This window comes from Oreochromis niloticus, linkage group LG20 (genome assembly GCF_001858045.2).
Source record: "Oreochromis niloticus isolate F11D_XX linkage group LG20, O_niloticus_UMD_NMBU, whole genome shotgun sequence".
Taxonomy (NCBI): domain Eukaryota; kingdom Metazoa; phylum Chordata; class Actinopteri; order Cichliformes; family Cichlidae; genus Oreochromis; species Oreochromis niloticus.
The window spans coordinates 22,596,237-22,608,634 of record NC_031984.2 but is presented as its reverse complement, the minus strand read 5'-3'; the positions used below and the strand labels follow the sequence as shown (position 1 = coordinate 22,608,634).

The following is a 12,398-nucleotide window of genomic DNA, read 5'->3' as shown; positions in this document are numbered from 1 at the left end:
ATCTATGCCCGGAATTCACACAAACAGCTCCCTGACATACATCAAACATTTCCACATCAAACCTGTGCTGCCGGTGTTATGTAAAGAGGCCGGAGCTCTCCACTTTACACTCTATACAGGCATAACAGGTTTGAAACCACAGATGTGCAGCAGCTCACATTTCGAAACTAGAAAAAGCTACAAAAAAAACATTGTAATGCATACAAAGGCACGTGGCAAGTTACACATAAAAATGCTCGTTGTGCTATAATTCACTGTCTATACAGGACCTGTAAACACACTTGTCTTTGTGCTCGTATCCTGAAATTCATCTCCTCCGCAGATTTCTTATGAAATTTCAAACACCACACAGATTTTCAGTCATTAACACATGCTCATTCAGTTTAGCACCACAACAGAGGTTTCCTTGCGTCACTGCCTAATGTGAATGTAACTTGCAAAGCACATGTGCTTTGCGCAGGCCTGATGAGTGTGTGTTGCTCATGAAAGTGCTGCCAAGCTCACTCAGTTGTGCTTTAAGTGCTTCCCGCTGTGGAACGCAGTGATTTGTGGAGTGACATGTGAAGAGCTGCCTCAATAAACAGGAGCTAGCCTGGCACGCAAATGGCGCGCATTCCACGCACGCTATGAGGATTATAAATTCCTAATACTCAGCCCACAATCTTTAAGTTTCACTATGCGCAGGATAGTTTATTTGCAGATCTTTCATCTGAACAGAAATGATGTATTTTCTTTAAATAACTGCTAGAAAAACTGAATTTCCATTCATAGAAAAAGTCAAAGTCCTCTGAGTGAGACAGCCTATAAAAGAACATGAATCACTATTGAAATATGTCCCTTGCAGTTGTAGGGTGACAAAGGGTGGCATTCAGAAGCTTAATCAGTTTTCCATAGCTAGCAGCAAAGAGAAAGACAGTTTGGAGACAAGCTGTCACACTCAACTTCCTCCCTTCAGACAGTGAGGCCACAAGAAGACCTCATCAAACCTGCCTTCATCTCAAAACATTGTTCATCACCGTTGCAGAGAGGCAGATAAAGGAGCAGTGCTGTGCTCTGTTGTCTGAACTAAGCCGGTAATTAGTTTATGGGATAATCTCGAAGGCCTAAAGTGGTATTTAGCTGGGTTACTAAAGTCTTGTAAGAGTTTTTGCTTCAAAACAGTCATCTGTGCAGCAGCTGTCCTTCGTTAGTTTGCTTAACAAACTTGCAAAAGTTGTCAATTAAAGCACAATGTTTACATTCTGGGGCGATCGTGGCTCAAGAGTTGGGAGTTCGCCTTGTAATCGGAAGGTTGCCGGTTCAAGCCCTGGCTTGGACAGTCTTGGTCGTTGTGTCCTTAGGCAAGACACTTCACCCGTTGCCTACTGGTGGTGGTCAGAGGGCCCGGTGGCGCCAGTGTCCGCCAGCCTCGCCTCTGTCAGTGCGCCCCAGGGTGGCTGTGGCTACAATGTAGCTTGCCATCACCAGTGTGTGAATGGGTGGATGACTGGATATGTAAAGCGCTTTGGGGTCCTTAGGGACTAGTAAAGCACTATATAAATACAGGCCATTTACCATTCTGACCAACTTTTGACATTATATGTTTCTATATTACAACAGAATTACTGTTATTGAAGACATTAGAAGGAAATTATTTAATATGCACCTATTGTCTTCTGTTTGTAATGCACTAAAATCATCAACTCAGTTTTAAGATAAGATAAGATAAGATAAGATAAGATAAGATAACCTTTATTAGTCCCACACGTGGGAAATTTGTTTTGTCACAGCAGGAAGTGGACAGTGCAAAAGTTATGAAGCAAAAATTAGAATACAATAAGAATAAATACTGTACACAACTGTACAGAATAGAATAAAATAAAATACTATATACAGTAAAATAGAATGAAATATACAATAGGATAAAAATAGAATACAAATGCTGTATACAACTGAGTAAAAATACAACGATGCCAGAAAAGATTATTGCACTTAATGTTATTGCACATGTGTGGATGTGTGTGTTTGATCAGTTTAAGTCTTTGTTGTGGAGTCTGACAGCAGTGGGGAGGAAAGACCTGCGAAATCTCTCCGTCCCACACCGTGGGTGCCGCAGTCTCCCACTGAAGGAGCTGCTCAGTGCTGTCAGAGTCTCCTGCATGGGGTGGGAGATGTTGTCCAACAGGGATGACAGCTTAGCCACCATTCTCCTGTCACTCACCACCTCCACTGGGTCCAGAGGGCATCCTAGAACAGAGCTGGCCCTTCTGATCAGCCTGTTCAGTCTCTTCCTGTCCTTTTAGGTGTAAGTGTGGCATTTTTTAGCTATTGGGAGAACACATAATTCACATTTTCAGCAAATTTCATTTCATTTAAAGCAATGTTTCCAGTGACCCATAATCACATTGCTATCACTGTTTGTGAAAGAAAGTAACAAATGAGAATGTGGTTTTCAGTCATAATTAATTGTTTTTGAAATGCCAGAGAATGTGTGTATTCAATCTGTAGTTTTGTCATAGTGCATCGAGTATTTTGTGATGGATCCAGATGGATCCACTGTTTGTAAGTGTAAAAGGAAATCAGTTCCAAAAAGCTCAAACAGACAAAGTAATAAATCCTCACAGAAGAATGGAACTTGCCTCATCTTGTAGGATGAACACATAATTGTGGACACTCTCACTCTACTCAACATCACCTCTCACCCCGCCTTTTAAAAACTCAAAACACAGTTTCTGGCTGTTAAAACAGCACTCTTTGTATCATTTTAAAAAAACATAAATGATTCAGTCTCGCTTCCAACAAATTCAGCCCGCAGCCTCCTCAGTTAAGAAAAGCATTCACAGACACAGTTCAGGTCAGTTTCATATGTGTGTGAGAATAAGAAGTGACATGAGTAACCAGCACAGATCGTGGATTATATCTATAACAGCCAAAAAAATAAACAAATACCACAAGCAAAGGTAATTTATTATGTATCAACTAATTTAAAAAAGAATTCACTTGTGAGAAACTCATCAGAAATAAATTAGTTGTCTGCCTATTGTTGATGAGCTGGAAATAAATGAGTTTCAAAGCATCTGCTGCAACATGTCAAGAGAATAAGGCTCATGAGTCACTTCAAAATTTTTCCTCAAAGCTATACCGCAGAAATCTGCCGATCCCAGTAACTCAGTTAGATAACTACAAAGCTATTTAGAAACTGACTGAAAAAGATGCTATCATCGTCTACTTCACGTGGTGATCGCTTTCAGTCAAATGCAATCTGATTTTGAAAATCAAGGTTTGTACGTGTCCAAGTAAAATGCTGGGTAAAATGTAAATAATGTAAATTTGGTGACTGTTGAGGGCAGCTGAGTACACTCAATGCACTGTCATGTTTAGGAAACCAGTTTGAGGTAATCTGAGCTTTGTAACATGGTCAGCTATCCTGCTGGAAGCGCCCATCATTGGACTGATACACTGTGATCATAAAGGGATGGTTATGGACTACAACAACTCAGGTACACTGTGGCGTTTAAATGATGCTCATTTAGTACTAAGGGGTCTAAAGTGAGCCAAGACACTTTCCCCCAAACCACTGCACAACCAGCATCAGCTTGAAGCATTAATACAAGGCAGGATGGATCCATGATTTCATGTTGTGTATGTCAAACTCTGACCCCATCAAAATGCAAAGGTCTGTTAATTTTTGGGTGAGCCTGCGTGAATTGCAGCTTCAGTTCTTAGCTGAGGGTACGCAGTGTGATCGTCTGCTGTCATAGTCCATTTGTGTTTGGAGATGCTCTTCTGCATAGCTTGGTTGTTATTTGAGTTACTGTTCCCTTGAAGGGAATGTTTCTCTTTTGGGCCCTTCTCTGTAAACTCTAGGATAAATAATTATATGGGAAAATCACCTTAGATCAGCCCATTGGGTACAAACATCCATGTGACATACATGGTTGTAATGTCGCTCAGGAGGTAGAGCAGGTCACCTGCTGATCAGATGGTTAGTGGTTCGATCTCTGGCTCAAGTTGCTCTTCGATGCAGCCATCGGAGCATGAGTGTTTGTGAATGGTAGTTAGTAAGCACTTAAAAAGCCGAGAAGACAGTGCTTGTGTGAATGGGTGAATGTGGCATGTTGTATAGAGTGCTTTGAGTACTCCGGAAAAGTAGAAAAGCACTATATGTGAATCAGTCCATTTACCATTTACATATAAAGTTACTTAAATTACCTTTGTTCCCCTTTCTGATGCTCAGTTTGAAGAACAGCAGATTATCTTGACGATGTCTACATGGCTTAATGCATAGAGTTGCTGTCATATGATTGAGTGATTCGATATTTGTGTTAATAAGCAGCTGAATAGGTGTACCTAATAACGAGACTGGTTAGTGTATATCATCAATTAAATGACGAGAAGTCTCTCATCCTGCAGATGAACTTCTACTCTATGGACTTGGACCGCACTTGGCAATCCATGGGTTTCTCTGCAGCTTGGTGAGTGCAGCACAGCAGCACATGCAGTTATCTGCTGAGGTATGAAGATCATCACTAAATGTTGGCTGTCATTTGCATACAGCAGTTTCCTGGAAAATGTTACATATCTCAACTATGACATATAGAAATTCTTGGCACTGTCCACATCGCTGGCAGCATAAAAGGCAAGTGGGGAATTTCAAGAATTGTTTTAGAAAAGGCGACAATGAATTCTTCATCATTTCAATCAGGTTTTCCTCTGATTTGTTCCATATATGCCATGGCTCAGAGCCAGGTGCACTTGAGAAGATCGTTTGCCTTGGTAGGTTTAAATTACTGTTGGGCCAACTACCATAGGAGCTGTACCTTGCATCTCCCTGTCTGAGCAAAAGCATCACTGTTGTCTAACACAGGCTCATGACAGGGGTACCCCTGTGAAAGTGTCAGGGCCTTGCTTCATTAGCATTTTTGGAACACCATGAATGAAAGTGTTTGTTCTGGTTTGTGCGTCCAATTGAAAGGGTCCATTAAAGAGTGTTTTAGGGGCTCTTCTGTGTTAGGTCGGAAGTTTGGGAGCTGGTGTGTAGAGGAAATCGCCAGAAGATTGACGAAAAAGGACAGACAGACACGACGGTACCCTTACCCTCCACCGACATCAGTCTATATGAAGATGACACACCGCTTTACGTCTTTCAGGCTGTGAACATGTGCGCCACGTAACATGTGACAACAGCAATCAGAATAGTAAATGTTTCAACAAAGACAAGTTGGCAAGCTGTGATTAAAACCAGGACGGTTGGTCCCACATTCAGAGCCAAGTATCAAGTGAAGTCTCATAACTGCACCTCAGAGATTGCAACATCCCCCCAAGCACCTCGCAATTAGCAAATACCTCCACTTCTCACACAAGGTTACTACTAGAACTAAGGAAGCACTTTGGTAGCTTAGCAGTGAAAAATGAGACTTCAAGGTAGCACACAAATATTGCCATGAAGAAAGAAGTATGACAGTTTTAATAGTTTTTTAAGTGGTTACAAGTGCACATTTTAAAACACATGGTGCTGCTACAATTACAGTTAGATGGAGCCCATGGATGCTAGTCATATGGATACTAGTGCTGCTTATTCAGTTTTGGCAATAGCTCATGATGAAAAAGTCAGAAAGCGAAAACAGTCAATAACTGTGGAGGATACATAACCACCATTTTCATACAATTAAACAGGTCTAAAAGAAATGTATTGCTATAAATGTCATTTTTTAATGTAGCAAATGTGAGCCACAGTCTTTTTGCACTGAAGTTTTCAGGGATTTCTCCACCATAAATAAATAAATTATGTCCCCCAAAGACAATTTTTATCTGAATAGAAATATTAAGCCATCTTATCTTCATGGGAAAGTAGCATCTCTGGAAAGAAGGAAAATAGCAGTTGATTTGCCAGAGCCTCTACATGGCCTGATGGTGATGCATATGCATATTAATACCTGCCGGAAAGGTAGCGCTGGGTACTACCAGTGTAGTGCCAGATTGCTGTGAGCAAGGTTTTGACCCTGACAAAGAATGAAAGTTAGAGAGTACGAGAGAGACAAAAACAGAAAGAAAGCAAGGGGGGAGGCTGTGTTGTTGAGTTTTTGGGGGTGATATCTATGGCACAGGAGAGAGAAATCCATGGGAATTCTGCTCATTAGCATTTGAATCGAATTCCAGCAGGCGGAAAAGACAGACACGGAGTTCAGGACTGTTGTTAGTGAAATTATTGCACTGGATGTTATGGTCAAAGCTAATCTTTGCAACAAATGGAGAGCTAAATATTTCAGAGACCTGGGAAAGATCATGATTATTGCAAAAAATATTATCATTGCATACTGTAGGAATCAGTGTTTCATGGTATTACTGTTGTAATGTGCACAGAGCAGTTAAACTCTGAAGGCATCACTGCTTTTGAATGTTATGGTTACAGAAGCCCCTGAGTTTAATTTTAATATATGGTAATAAAATTAATTAGCAGTAATGACATTAGGAGTTGATCACGACCTCTATTTTTGCTCTTCAGTTTGATCATTTACTAAGGTTGCAGTGTTTACTGTAATCAACCAAACACTTAGTTACGATAAACAGTAACTGGCCTCTGTTACTGTTTATCCTAACTAGCTCGTTCGATGCAAACCTTGCCTTTTTTCAGCATCTAAAAACTTTTACCATCTGTACAAGCAACTTTACCTTATACATTAGTTTTTAGGCGCCAGACTTGAGGCTACCTCATGCCTCTATTTCATTTTTTTTTCCTGATAGCTGTAAAGATGCTTTAATTACCTTTAATTACCTTACCTTAGATTTGAAAATGTTTAAATGGTTGTAGATTTGTAGATTTCCCACTGTAAATAAAACGGGCCTCATGCTGACCAGCTACAACTATATGATTATAATCAAATGATAATTATTTTAACACAGAAATAAGGAGTAGTAATCAAATGATATAGAGTTACTACTAATTGGGGGGAAACCTGATAAAATAGTGGCTTTTATTTACACACAATCTTTAATATAGAGCATTGCAAATATTCCTTTCACAAAAGTCCATCCTTTTTGTGAAAATCAAGGAATACTGCCAACTAAATGAGCCATGTAAGCAGAGAAGAATGAAGTCTAAAAGAATTGCTTTCAGCCTTCTTGTTGTGTAGTGTGAACTTGTGCTGGCTCATGTAAATCAATCTCAAAGCAGGAGAACATGTAAGAACACGGAAGGTATGTGTCATAGGCAAATTTTCTTGACTCCTGTCCAACAAAAGCTCTCTACATTTTCACATTTTTGACCCAAGTGCAATCTCAGACTTTGTTTTGGTTTTGTGATATGCCATAACTTTGCTGAAGTCTATCTAAAGGTGCACATCTCTCTCCAGGTTCCAGGAAAACAACAAAACTCCACGATATATTGGCTGGAGGCGGCCACACATAGAGAGGATGTTTACTTCATAGCCGGGGGACGGGAACACGCTGTCCCAGTCAACAGGGCGATGTGCTGTAGATGGTGCATCTTATTTCTGTATGCGTGTCTAAAAGTATGTTTTTGTCCTGGAAAAGGGGTTTAACAGTGAGGGCACTGTTCAAAAGCAAGAGTCCAACAGAATGCTGTGAAGAGCATTTCAAGTGCCAACACACCATGCTCCCCACTCACTAGAAGGAATTCATCCTATTGTCAATTGAACTTGTCGAAAAACTCTTGAAGGTGCGGCATGGGGGGTTAAAGTAGGCTGAGCACAGCCTTCGTGACCGCCCTCAAAGCCAGATCATCCCACCCTTCTCGTGTAGAAGTATCAGTTGCTCCAATTTAGACGGGGTCCAAAGTTATTTGTGCCCCCTGTGTGAGGCGTTGATTTCACCCAACATTTGTCGGCTGGAGCAGTCATGACCTTTGCTCCCGGTAGTTAGGAACTGCCAGAGCTGAGAGGCAGAAAGCCAAACAACCATGGTAACAGAAATACTGGTATCTATGTCGGGAAGATTTACTGGGAATTTGTCAGGGATTTCCAGAGAATAAAAGCTTTCTCCCATGATGAGTGAAAGTTTGATGCTTGCAAAAGCTTTCACCAATTGTTTAAATAGATGGCAAGATAGACAATCTGAAGACACAATCAGTTTCTCACGCTGCAGTGCCCCCGCTATTTTAAACCACTGTGTTGATGAGCAGTGACTCCCTGTGTCAGTGCCTGCTGTAAATATTTTACAAGCATTCCAAAGGTGGACTGGCTGTCCTTGGAGCAAAGCAATAAATTCCCCCACCAAATACACACAGAGCTGTAGTGCGTCTTCAGTGGTCATCTTCTAATTAACGCGGACCAACGAAGCAGATCTAAATTATCGACCAAGTTTAAAGGCAACGTCTGCCTGTCCTTTGGAAATTGTGACACAAAAACTAATACTTGGAGCAAAAAGAGCCACCTTAAAGCCACCTGCTGTTTTTTTGTCAAACTTTAAAAACTCTTTCAGAGGTTTTCTTTCATTTTCTTTCGTCGATTTGTTTTGTATCAAAGGCTGTACACAGATCGCGTATGGCGCCGTGGTACTCGATAGTGAATCAAATGCAAGAAAAATATACAAATACAGTTTGCACAAAGTATTAGTTAAACCTGCCAAGATCAATCAAGACACTATTCTCACAGCTGTTATCTTCATTCTCCATTCTAAAGAACAGGTTCAGAAGCACACAGACACACGCGCGCTCCTCTTAATTTATTCATATATGAAGTATTCTCAGATTACCAGTTAATCCACACAAACGTGTTCTCTGAGTCTACTAATATGCAAAAGATGTGATCGCTGTGCTTCTCTAGGATAGTAAACATCCCTGTTTCTTTCACATTCCTTTTTGCTGCAGGCAGACGTATCCTGCAGCCTTTGCCGTCTTACTTTAAAGCAGTAACTTTAATTTGTTCCCCTCAAACAGATGAATCGTTTGAAGCCTTCTGTGAATTATCTGTAACTTAACTTATGCGGCAAAGAATTTATTAGTTTACAATTTACTGTCGCTGCATAGCTGTGCACACGAAATCATTTAACATCTTCTGCCCATTAAGTCACAAAGACCATTATGATAAACAGCTAATCGCAGATCTGAAAATTTTATTTGACTTTGTTTTTTCACTTTCTCACAATGGCAATCTCCAACCGCCTCATCAGCAGCTTCAAAATAGAAATCAATTTCTGTTGAAAACAAGAAATTGTTTTCGCATTAAACTGCCTGAAATGTCTCTGGAAGCGACAGAAAAGCAAAGCCATTTGCAATCAGGTCTGTTCTACCATTAAATTTGATTATTGGGTTATGTTATAGTCATTCAAGCAGTGGCCTCATGTTGATACCATAATTTTGTTGACTATAAGTGACTGGCATGGAGTTTTACTCTTCCCCATGCATCACTGATTAAGTGGCTGAGAAATTCACCCCCTGCCTGGTAAGGCTCTTACATTAAACTATCTTCTTCTAATGGATAACCATGAGCTGCTCAAATGCTGACGGCAGCTAAATATACTCTGTTCTGTCACAACACATTTGGCAAGATATTAAATCCACGCGATGTATAAAGCAACAGCTGACTGTTGGAAACATATGCCATGTACAACAGGATATTAGAGTGTAACATTAAGTCAATAAAAAGTGTATGTTACAGAGTTATGGAGGTGTCTCTGTCAAGTTTCAGAAAAGAAGGACGTGATTTACTAATGCAGCAGGCTCCAATTATACAATTACGCAGGTTGCCAAAAGCAATTATCTCATCTTAGCTGAGATAGGTGGAGACAACATGCCTAGCATGTTACAACACGTGCTGAACATACCGGTACCGGGGTAACAATGTGTACAACCTCTGAAAAGCAGGAGCAGGAGGTGATTTCCTGGTACCCCGTTTCATTTATGGTGTCTCATTGGTGCCACTGTGGAGCTCCCGTGTTTGCTTTTGAAAGTTTTGATTTTTATTTCACAGTGTCAAAGTGTTATGACATTTCCTGCATGAATCCACCATCAGTTTGCATTCAGTCACTTGCTTCACAATAAGTGCACTCGGAAAAACCACTCACCATCTGACATTTCAAATTTACCATCCTTTCTGTGCCTGTAATAAACCAGAAAATGCTGGTGAGTCATGAATGTGGAAGGTTCAATTCACGTTGTTCTGGAAGCATTTATTTAAAACAACCTGGATGAGAAAAAAACTTTTCACTAAACTGGGAAGAGCCCAAATAACTGAGTGTTTGTGTGCACTGTTTGAGCCAACAATAGAAAATTGAACAACTAACTAGTTTGATAAGCGTATTGTTTGCCGTCATTTCTTCACCAAAATTCTGCTTGCAGCCTAAGAAGAAAGTATGTTTGTATATGTCATAAATTATCCTAAACTGAGCTTTTTGAGTTTTTACTGCATAAAAAATGTCAAATCCAAGCTTCAGTTTGGATTCAGGGAAACTGCTATGGGTGTTTTGAAAAGTTTTATGTTTTCAAATGTGAGGAAATCAAATGTCTGGTTTTGTTTGACCAGTAAAAAAAATTTCCATATAAATTAAACAAAGAAATTTCAATTACAAATGTTGATAACTTGGTATGGAAATGATCACGACTGCTTACCCTACTGTTGAAGGTTAAAAATCTGTAGCTGGACTTGAGGATGTAGACCAGCATGTAAAACTGAACACCGGAGGCTGAATTCTGTCATTAGTCATAAGGTCATAAGTCATGGGTGATTTCTACATCTTGGAAAATGTTGTCCTATCTGTGCCGATCATCAAAATTAAAGATGGTCTTCATTAAAAAAGAGAGATATTATGTAGTAGTTGCTACTGTACGCATAAATGTGTCTCCTTATGATTGATTGCAGGCCAAACCCCTCAGACAGACCAAACAACATTGTTGTCCCATAAAAGCATCCATGTGTGCGTGTGCGTGTGTGCGTGTGCATGTGTGTGTGTGTGTGTGTGTGTGTGTGTGTGTGTGTCTCACATATCCAAACAGAAACAGTAAAGACATCTGCAAAGAGCATCTGTATGCACATATTCACAGTGTGTGTTTCCATCGGCTGAGACTACAGGACCCTTGACACGCGAGAAAAAGCTGAAAAAGCTGACAACAATCGCAACACAGGATGTTTTTTTAAAATTAAAAGCTGACCCTGTTCTCGTGCCGCAGCCTGTTCTACTGTAAATTACTTTATTGAAAGCTTTGTACAAACATCACCACGGGGAGTGAGGACCGCAGGATTCCCCAATTACCACATTTCAGTCATGTTGGGTCACGCAAAGAAAGAGATGCGACCCATTTCACCATGACAAAGCTGCTGAGTCCTGAATAGGCCAGCTTCACAGGACTAAGCCTGGCTAATGCTCTGGGCGACTCACCCACTAACCCACCACTGCTCCTCACCCTCTGAGAGGCGTAGTAACCGAGTAACAGAGAGTGAAACACACTATTAGGGCTGCGCCATACTACAAATTTTAGCACGGATCTGATAGCATATAAATACAAAGGCCAACACTGATACAGATATCAATATTTTTAACCTATAAAGGCAGCTTATTTAAGGGAGAGCAGTGTGCCATGATTTATAGGATGAATCATCATCAATTTGCACATTTTAAACATTTTAATGACAACTAAATGGCTTAATTTCCACAATAAATAGATAAATAATACAACAGAGCACACCTTTCAGTATTTCATGTATTTCAAACCTTTTTTTAATTTTTTTTTTTCCCTTTTTGGGGAGCTGGAATGTAAATGTATCTGTCTCTAAAGCGCTTTAAGTGTGACAGGTGACACAAAAAGGTTTGTGCATGTATATAGTAAAGGATAGAAACAAACATTCGGCCCTCTCATGCTAGTATCGATCCGATACCAATACCAATGTTGGATCATTTGCCCTCCTTTACTGACTATGAACAGTTTGCATGTAAACCTTCCTCCATTTGGAAGAGACGTAAGGAAAGTGAGCAGGTGACTTTAACATTAAAGTAAGAAGCTAAGAGTCTAATGAGAACCTTTGCAGGCATTTGTGGCTCTCTTCTATCTTCACTACATGATTTGGCACTTGAGCTCCATTATCATGCTGAGGTACAGGTGCAGGTTTTTAAAAGTCTTCTTCTGTATATAAACACTGATAAATAACCCATCCACTCTTCTCACATTATACCCCTCTATTACAAAGCTGAATGCCTCTTTCTTCCGTAAGTCAGACTAAAATAACATAAAGCAGTCACATTTTTTGTTCTACAACTCACCCATACGAAGAAGAGCAGCTGGAGTGATGAATCAGTCTATCAGGGATTCGCCCTCAGCTTTCACGGTAGGCGCTTCTGTTATTTAACATTTTAAGTGGATGACAACTTTTTAGTCCACGCTATGATTAAGCGCTGACGGTATGACAAACATCTCCCTCTGGAAGATTTTACGTCAAGTTAGCTGCATGCGCACTTTTTTTTCCCTC

At 40.2% G+C, this 12,398-nt stretch overlaps 1 protein-coding gene across 1 annotated transcript in view; it reads right to left on the bottom strand.

Annotated features, from left to right (window-relative positions):
- The window catches only part of chl1a (cell adhesion molecule L1-like a), a 55,400-nt gene extending 43,002 nt beyond the window's left edge, over positions 1-12,398 (bottom strand). Inside the window, exon 1 of the mRNA XM_019350042.2 lies at positions 12,193-12,398. The gene's annotated coding sequence lies outside the window, so the exon portion shown is untranslated. The remainder of the gene's footprint in view (positions 1-12,192) is intronic.